General features: G+C 41.9%; 1 pseudogene; it reads right to left on the reverse strand.

Annotated features, from left to right (window-relative positions):
* The window catches only part of LOC138603250 (immunoglobulin gamma-1 heavy chain-like), a 52,062-nt pseudogene extending 42,512 nt beyond the window's left edge, over positions 1–9,550 (reverse strand).
* Between the last annotated feature and the right edge of the window lie 549 nt (positions 9,551–10,099).

A 10,099-nucleotide genomic window follows, 5' to 3' on the forward strand; every position in this document is an offset into this window, starting at 1 on the left:
TAGGGACTTCATCTGATCCTTTTCAAACTCAGTTTATTGACACACTGGACATTCAAAGTTATTACAAGCTTGAGGCCAAAAACAGAAAATCATTGTAACTCCCATACACAATGTTCAACGTTCTTTATATTTTACATGTATGATGGCAACTGGCAACTCATATCTGAACCAGCTGAGAAGGAGAATACACCTTTCTCTCCTCACTGACGATCTTTAACTCATGGTTCAGCAGTTTAGAGCCTGTTTTTATCTTGACGATTTCCAAAAGGGAAAATAGTTTCCTGTTTGTGTGAGACGGGGAGCTATAATGTTTATGTAGTTACATTATCAGATGGTAATTTCTGCCCCATCCCATAAAAACAGAAACAAACTGTTTCTAGGTATCACAAGATGAAGCTTCTCTCTGATTCTTCTGTACTGATGTCGGCTGCAGTAAAGGTGAAACTAGATCTGCTTTGATACTTTGAAATATTGAACTCTCTGATTCTGTGAGTTACATAAACATTTATCTTATCTACTAATCAGAGAGTATTGTCTTTATAAAGTTAACATTTAGTGAGGTAGAGATCTTCTGTCCTCTCTCTGACACAAACACGCCCTTAAGTACAAGTTACATATATTTGCATATTTTTAAATAATCTCAGTTTAATTTGAATCAGTTGGAGGTTCTGTTTTCTTCTTAAATGAACATAAACGTCATTTTTTATTTGTTCTGTTTTTATGAAATGTCACCATCTAGATGGTTAATATATCAAACTTGTAGGGCCGCTCTGATTTGAGTCATACAGTGAAAATGTGTTTAAACTTGTAAAAGTTTATGTGGAGATGTATTTGTAGGTTTATGTAGAAAAACAGAATATAATGTGGTAGAGCTTTTTAAAGTACAGTTCTCTGTTCAGTCGTATTGATGATGTATTTACATAAATGCAGCTGTTGCAGTGAGTCATGATGAACTGTCCCAACATGCTGACAAACACACTTTCATTGATCAAATGTGCGTCAGTGTTAATTCTTCATTGTTGAAGGGGAAATGTTTTTAAAGCCCGACATGCTTCAGTGCTTCTCGTACAGCGATCAGGGTTGTTTAAAGCCTGTTTGTCCCACTGAGACTGTTGTTATAATCATTAGTGGTCTGAGGGCTCCTCCTCTGGTGGCTTCATGTTACAAGTGTTCAGGCACTGAGGGGTTTTTGTTCAGCTCTGCTGATGGTTTGTGTTATTGTGGCTCTCTGGCACAGTAATACACAGCAGTGTCTTCAGTCTGCAGACTGTTCATCTGCAGATACACCTGCTGTCTGCTGTTGTCTCTGGAGATGGTGAACCGGCCTTGAACTGACTGAGAGTAGTATTTGTAGCTACTATCAGTTTGGATCCAGGCGATCCACTCCGGTCCTTTTCCAGGAGCCTGTCTGACCCAGGCAATGTGGGAGCTGCTGAGTGTGAATCCAGAGCCTGTACAGGTCAGTCTGTGGGATTCTCCAGGACGTTTAACCACTGGTCCAGATTGTGTCAGAGTCTGACCATCAACACCTGGAGAGAGGATAAAAACATCAAGTGAAATCAGCTGCTGACAGATATATACGCTATGTAACATGAATATAGTGATGATCTTCACCTGCCCAGCAGACAGTTAACAGCAGCAGTCCTGTCCTGTAGTCCATCATGTTAAACTGTGTGTCCACTGTTCTCTGTCCTCCTCTCTGCAGTCACATAAGTAGAGGAGGAAGACATCACAGTTTGCATTGACTCCTCCTCACAGAGAGAAAAGGAGTGTGGGAGATTTTCTTTGTGTGTTCTCGACATATTTAGTCATATTTGATCATCGTGTTTCCTCTGTTCTAACTGCAGTGTGGTCGGGCAAAGCAAGAAAACTTCATGTAGAAAATGATCATGTACAGTTTCCTCATTCTTTGGAACATAAAAGAAATCTTCCTTCTTTTATTCCCGAATATGAAACACCTCAAATTTCACTGTGTTGAATAACATAGCTTTCAGAATTTAATCTAGAATCTAATATTTACTGACATTTTTAATTGAACCAGAGTCACTCGTATTATTGGTGCCCGAGCACCGATGGGTGCAAAGACCCTTTCTTTTAACCCCAAATGAAGCGCAAATTTCGCAGCTTAAACATGCCGAAAAACTCACCACATTTGGATTGTGCATCAGGTCTGACGAAAAGATTGCTATATTGTGGGTTACGCACATGGGCGTGGCAAAATGGCGTCCCCTAGAAAGTTCCAAATATAGGTTACTTTGACCTACACGTGTGAATGTTGGTAGGTATATATAGCAGGTCAAGATGCACAAAACAGCCTCTTGTTTTTGGTGATTTACAGTGGTCATACTTTAACGAATTCCTCGTAGGGACTTCATCTGATCCTTTTCAAACTCAGTCAGTGTATTGACAACACACTGGACATTCAAAGTTATTACAAGCTTGAGTTTTCATCAAAGGGCGGGGCCTTGGCGGGGGGTCAAAGGCCAAAAACAGAAAATCATTGTAACTCCCATACACAATGTTCAATGTTCTTTATATTTTACATGTATGATAACAGCCCCTGCCTGAACACAACTACATGAAAACATTTCCCATCGGGCCTAGCGCCCCCTACTGGAAACAGGAAATTACATGTTTTACTCTCCAAGCTTCTCCTCCAAGGTGGTAAAACACATCAACATCAAACTTTGGCAAGGAAAGCCTTAAGACCTTGATCAAGGTTTGTGAAAAAACACGGTGAGGTTTCAACAGACGTCGTGACCCTGGTGCCATGGCGAAGATAACCTTCGCCATGATGCGTCGCCTAACATCAAGGCTTTGATAACGTGGCTGTACTTCATCATCTCTGCACCAAATTTCATATGCTTGAGTCCCGCCCTGAACAGAGTCATTTTTTCATGATAGCTATAGTGCCACACGCTGGTGACAGCCTGTATCAACCCTCATATGCATTGTCCAATCTCCTCACAAATTTTTCATGGGGGTACTGCCCTGAAGAGATCTGCATATACATTTTCACTCACTCTTGGCGCCACCTAGTGGAAAGAGGCAGTAGTAACTCTCATATACAATTTTCAATCAGCTTCAAATTTCATTTGCTTGATTAAAGTCTCGGCCTGAACAGATCTACATAGGAATTTGGGTGATGCTGATAGCACCACCTACTGGTTAACAGCCCCTGGCTGCAGCACATGCTGTGGCTCATGCACACCCTGCTGCTGCAGCACGTCCCGAGGCTGCCTCACACCCCGTAGCCGCGACACTCCCCAACGTGGCCATGGGTGCGAGGGCCCGTTCATCGCCGCTTGCGGCTGTAACTTGTCTGCTGTTTTTCATGTTCTCTGTGTTCAAATGTGTATCAGTGTATTTTTCTGATGATTGAATCAGAGACAACATGAATTTCTGACATGAAAATAGACCAATTATTAAAGGAAGCCTGAGAATAAGAACTTCATTGCTACTGATTTCTTTGCTGCAGTAAGACTTGTTTATTATACTGTTTCATGACAGAAATACAAATGATTTAATCAGCATAGTTAGAAACAGAGATAGACTTTTTATATTGCCTGTTAATAATGCTTATAATCAAGAGAAAATAATAAACACTGTTCTCTTAAAAAACTAAGAAAGGGACATTCTCTGATGATGTTTCCATTATGAGGAACTTATGGACGACTTAGAGGCCAGAACAATCCAAAGTGAGAAAAGAAGTGACACCCTGCAACCAATCAGAGTCAAGTATTGACAGGTGACAGGTGACGAAATAAAGATTAAGTTTATTCACATGAACTTAATCTTTATTTTTGTTTTTATTTTTATTGGATCATGAAGACACGTTAACTTGTAGTTTTGGTTCACATCTCACTGAGGTTAAGTGAAGACGTTTTACAAGAACAAGGATTCAGCTAAAGGATGTTTCAGGAGGACAATTTTCAACTACATGCACCATTTTTATGGTAATTTGTGCAAATTTTATGACTTACATTTTATACATGCAGAAACTCTGATTTTGATGGGAGGGTCTGATACTACCACTATGAACTATTTTGCAGTATTTAACACCTAAATACACTTAAAGCCTGTTTGTCCCACTGAGACTGTTGTTATAATCATTAGTGGTCTGAGGGCTCCTCCTCTGGTGGCTTCATGTTACAAGTGTTCAGGCCATGAGGGGTTTTTGTTCAGCTCTGCTGATGGTTTGTGTTATTGTGGCTCTCTGGCACAGTAATACACAGCAGTGTCTTCAGTCTTCAGACTGTTCATCTGCAGATACAGCTGCTGTCTGCTGTTGTCTCTGGAGACGGTGAACCGGCCTCGAACTGACTGAGAGTAGTATTTGTCGCTACCACCAGGGTTTATAGCAGCAACCCACTCCAGTCCTTTTCCAGGAGCCTGTCTGACCCAGGCCATAAAGAAGCTGCTGAATGTGAATCCAGAGCCTGTACAGGTCAGTCTGTGGGATTCTCCAGGACGTTTAACCACTGGTTCAGATTCTGTCAGAGTCACACCATCAACACCTGGAGAAAGGATAAAAACATCAAGTGAAATCAGCTGCTGACAGATATATACGCTATGTAACATGAATATAGTGATGATCTTCACCTGCCCAGCAGACAGTTAACAGCAGCAGTCCTGTCCTGTAGTCCATCATGTTAAACTGTGTGTCCACTGTTCTCTGTCCTCCTCTCTGCAGTCACATAAGTAGAGGAGGAAGACATCACAGTTTGCATTGACTCCTCCTCACAGGAGGGTGACAACTATTTGACTAAGATACCACTCGTTCCTTCTTTCACTGTTTTAAATTCACTAACTTGAACTTAAGTCCATCAACATCAACACAGAAGGCAAATAACACACACTCACACACCAGACTGAAGCAGCAAGTTCTTCTCTTGTTTGACACCAGAACAGAAACAGAAGAAGTGTAAAGTTTTTCTTTCTGCTATAATAGTAACCTGATGTTGAAACCATTGGTGGTCTGAGGGCTCCTCCTCTGGTGTAAACTGTGTTTGCATCAATTATACATGGGGCTCAAATGTAGTCAAAGCTGATGGACAATGTTTCACACATGTTGAGTTATTAGTGTTCAGATGTCAGAAATATTTTCAGCTCGATCTCGTTGCTGCTGCAGAGTTGATACGTGACTAAAGTTCCAAGATCACGCAGCCAAGGGTCATATCATTGTAGTATAATTCGGTTGATTAATTATTTAATTATTAATTAGTCGTAGAATGCCTGCACTCTATTTTGACTATTGGAAATTAAAGTTTAACTTTAATGAAAAGATTTAACCTACTGTAGGTATTTATTGTGGCACCACCCTATTTTAATAAAACAGGGAAAGCTTATAATTAGTTACCTAATTATTTTATTCAATCTCATAATCTGAAGGTTGCTACAGTCTAGAATTGAGTTTGTTTCGTGGTGTACAGAGGCTTAGTACTTTACACATGCAAAGCACGTAATCAGTTCTAAATTAAGAATTAACTCAACTACTAAATACACATGAGATAAAGAAATATGGTGATGAGCATGAAAATGATTAATAATAGGATGAATATGATGGAAAACTTGGCTTCAAATGAAACCTGTTAAGGGAGCACGGTGCAGCCGCACGGCCGGTTCGGTCTCTCTAGATGACAATGTGCAGGTCACTCCGTGTTGTGACTGGTACTGGATGGAGGCTGCGTGCGTCTTTTGGGCTCTGGGTTCGAGGCTTGTCAGAGCGCAAGGATTGGAGCAAAAAGAGAGCTGTGGTCTTCAGTTCTTGGAACACAGGGCTAGAACAGCTTAAAGTTTACTTTGAGCAATGTCTACTCGCGAGGTCTTCAGCGCGACAAGGCGCACGCAGGCTCCGGGCCTTCACGTTGGGCAAAACTTAAAAGATAAAGAAAGGGTTAAAAGACCGGGGGCAGGGTGTAGCGCTCGTCAGCTGTCAGGTCAAAGAGGATGCAGGAACGCGAAGGGTTAAAGAGTGGAAAAGGGGAAGAGAGTAAGAGAGCGATCCTGGGGTGTCGTCTCTTATTTTAAGGGTCTCTTCTCCCGAGGGCGGTGTCCTGAGCGAAACGGTGCGAAGTTGACCACTCCTTTGTCCAAAACTTTCTTATCAAATAAACTATTTCTACCTAAATTTAAGTTGTTAATCTCATCTATATAACCCCCCCCCCCTCTGGACTCTCAGCTGCGTGTAGACTCCAAACATTGTTGGGTTATGAGACACAGAATGAAATGAAACAAACAGTTCATGAAAGTAAGTTAATTCAGTAATAAACATATCATGGTGAACACACATGTATATGTGAATGTATATGTGTGTTTACAGACTATTAAACCAAATAAAAGAGCCACAGTGATGAATCAACCTTTTCTCTGTCCTAAGTTAGCTCTGTTTCACCCCTCCCTTCTCCTCTCTGTGTGAGGGAGAGGGGGGAAAGCAGATATGTGACCCACAAAGTCTTTCAGTCTGGCATCTGAAGTGTGACTCGTCCCTGTTGTCCACAGTCCTTGGATCAAAGCATTTAGTTACTGATCCTCAACATACAATTCTAAATGCACATTTTTAAACAACGACAATCATTGCAGTTTATTGGAAGGTGTCCCAAGGTTTACATTCTGACTCTGTGGAATACTGAAACAAATGAGGGAGAGGGTTGTAAACCCCCCCTCTGAGTCCATTAGTGTCCTCTTGATTAATAGCAGAGCTCGTGGTCTAGCTCTCTTCCTGCTGGGGTCAAATGACCAGGTCAGGCCTGGATCAGGCCTATCCTGATGCCACGCTACAGTGTATACACCAATCAGCCATAACATTATGACCACTGACAGGTGAAGTGAATAACATTGATAATCTCGTTACAATGGCCCCTGTCAGTCGCTGGGATATGTTAGGCAGCAAGGGAACATTTTGTCCTCGAAATTGGTGTGTTGAAAGCAGGAAAAAAATTGGTCAAGTGTAAGAATGTGAGCGACTTTGATAAGAGCCAAGTTGTGATGGCTGGATGACTGGGTCAGAGCATCTCCAGAACTGCAGCTCTTGTGGGGTGTTCCCGGTCTGCAGCGGTCAGTACCGACCAAAAGTGGTCCAAGGAAGGAAAACAGGTGAACTGGTGACAGGGTCATGGGCAGCCGAGGTTCATTGATGCTCGTGTGGAGTGAAGGCTGGACCATGTGGTCCGATCCAACAGAAGAGCTACTGTAGCTGAAAGAGCTGAAAGAGTTGATGCTGGTTCAGATAGACAGGTGTCAGAACACACAGAGCCTCACATTGTTGTGTATGGGGCTGCTTAGCCGCAGACCGATCAGCTGTTTTTTTTATCAATGAACTTCAACTCTGCGATCATTATTACATTTTTATTTACTTTTAGATTTTACATTTGGTCCAATATAAGTTGTAGAAGCCTTTTTACAAAGTGATGCTGAGACAGCTGAAAGTTCCCAGTGATGGTTGTAGATAGAGGAAGTAGTTTTTGTACGACTCTCCTGTTATTGTCTCTCACTGTGTCTCTCTGGCACAGTAATACACAGCAGTGTCTTCAGTCTTCAGACTGTTCATCTGCAGATACACCTGCTGTCTGCTGTTGTCTCTGGAGATGGTGAACCGGCCTTGAACTGACTGAGAGTAGTATTTGTCGCTACCACCATAGCTTATAGCAGCGACCCACTCCAGTCCTTTTCCAGGAGCCTGTCTGACCCAGTGCATCCAGTAGCTGCTGAATGTGAATCCAGAGGCTGTACAGGTCAGTCTGTGGGATTCTCCAGGACCTTTAACCACTGGTTCAGATTGTGTCAGAGTCTGACCATCAACACCTGGAGAGAGGATAAAAACATCAAGTGAAATCAGCTGCTGACAGATATATACGCTATGTAACATGAATATAGTGATGATCTTCACCTGCCCAGCAGACAGTTAACAGCAGCAGTCCTGTCCTGTAGTCCATCATGTTAAACTGTGTGTCCACTGTTCTCTGTCCTCCTCTCTGCAGTCACATAAGTAGAGGAGGAAGACATCACAGTTTGCATTGACTCCTCCTCACAGGAGGGTGACAACTATTTGACTAAGATACCACTCGTTCCTTCTTTCACTGTTTTAAATTCACTAACTTTAACTTAAGTCCATCAACATCAACACAGAAGGCAAATAACACACACTCACACACCAGACCGAAGCAGCAAGTTCTTCTCTTGTTTGACACCAGAAGATCTGCTCCCATATAAACCTCTATCAGGTGTTAACTGCCCGTGATGTTCTTTCATTATAGATCTCACTGTCGACATGTGTGGGAGGTTTTGTCTCCTTTGTTTCTGGGTATCTGCCCAGAGTTTAGATTGGTATTGAAAGCTTCATTTGTTGTAGTTTGAATAATAAAGGTGACTTCTGGTTCAGTTTCCAATGCTCACATGATTCTGATAATGATCAGTTCTATTGATGGAAACAGAAGAGTTCTTTCATGAAGTCTCAAGTTTTTCTTTCTGCTGTAACAGTGAACTGATGTTGACATCATTGTTGGTCTGAGGGCTCCTCCTGTGGTGGCTTCATGTTAGTGTTCACAAGGGGAGAAACTGTTTTTATCGATGATACTTGGTGCTCAAATATTGTTAAATAATAATAAATAATAATAAAAGTTAATATTTCCCAGATGTCAAGTTTTTAAAGTTCAGATTTCAGCATAAAGTTATCAGCACTATCTTGTTGCTGCCGTTTACATTCCCCCAAACAACAAATCCCAAAAGAGTGCAACAGAATTATAATTTTAATTGTGCTAATGAACCAGTGTATTAGTATCTAAATAACTCAAATATGACAATGTATCTTTTTCTATTCTACTTTAAACAATGTGTCCTTTTGTTCTGTGTGTTGCAGGAATGGGCTAAAACATTGAATCATTGTGGAACTCTGTTGTGCAATGACAAATGAATGATGTTGAATTCTTGATGGAAACGACTTTAACATTCAGACGAATGAGATTAAACAAGACTTCAACATTGAATCTATAATAAGAATTTACATTATGGCACATCAGTATTACAAACATATGTTCCAACTGTCCCCAGTGATGGTTGTAAACAGAGGAAGTAGTTTTTGTACGACTCTCCTGTTATTGTCTCTCACTGTGGCTCTCTGGCACAGTAATACACAGCAGTGTCTTCAGTCTTCAGACTGTTCATCTGCAGATACACCTGCTGTCTGCTGTCGTCTCTGGAGATGGTGAACCGGCCTTGAACTGACTGAGAGTAGTATTTGTCGAAACCACCACCATTGCTTATAGCAGCGACCCACTCCAGTCCTTTTCCAGGAGCCTGTCTGACCCAGGCCATCCAGTGGCTACTGAATGTGAATCCAGAGGCTGTACAGGTCAGTCTGTGGGATTCTCCAGGACGTTTAACCACTGGTTCAGATTGTGTCAGAGTCTGAGCATCAACACCTGGAGAGAGGATAAAAACATCAAGTGAAATCAGCTGCTGACAGATATATACGCTATGTAACATGAATATAGTGATGATCTTCACCTGCCCAGCAGACAGTTAACAGCAGCAGTCCTGTCCTGTAGTCCATCATGTTAAACTGTGTGTCTACTGTTCTCTGTCCTCCTCTCTGCAGTCACATAAGTAGAGGAGGAAGACATCACAGTTTGCATTGACTCCTCCTCAGGAGGAATATCATTTGACTTTTATCTCTGTTATTTTCAGTTCATCAGACTGAAGCAGTAAGTTCTTCTCTTGTTTGACACCAGAAGATCTGCTCCCATATAAACCTCTATCAGGTGTTAACTGCCCGTGATGTTCTTTCATTATAGATCTCACTGTCGACATGTGTGGGAGGTTTTGTCTCCTTTGTTTCTGGGTATCTGCCCAGAGTTTAGATTGGTATTGAAAGCTTCATTTGTTGTAGTTTTGTAGTTTGGGGCGGCTGTGGCTCAGTGGTAGAGTCGGTCGTCTTTCAATTGGAAGGTCGGAGGTTCGATCCCCAGCTCCCTCAGGCTACATGTTGAAGTGTCCTTGGGCAAGACACTGAACCCCAAATTGCTCCCGGTGGCATAGCCAAAGGGTATGAATGTGATATCTGAAGGACAGTTGGGCACTTTAGTAGCAGCCTCTGCCATCA

This window comes from Semicossyphus pulcher, unplaced genomic scaffold (genome assembly GCF_022749685.1).
Source record: "Semicossyphus pulcher isolate SPU_LCO1_2020_fin unplaced genomic scaffold, fSemPul1.0.p SCAF_23, whole genome shotgun sequence".
NCBI classification, from domain to species: domain Eukaryota; kingdom Metazoa; phylum Chordata; class Actinopteri; order Labriformes; family Labridae; genus Semicossyphus; species Semicossyphus pulcher.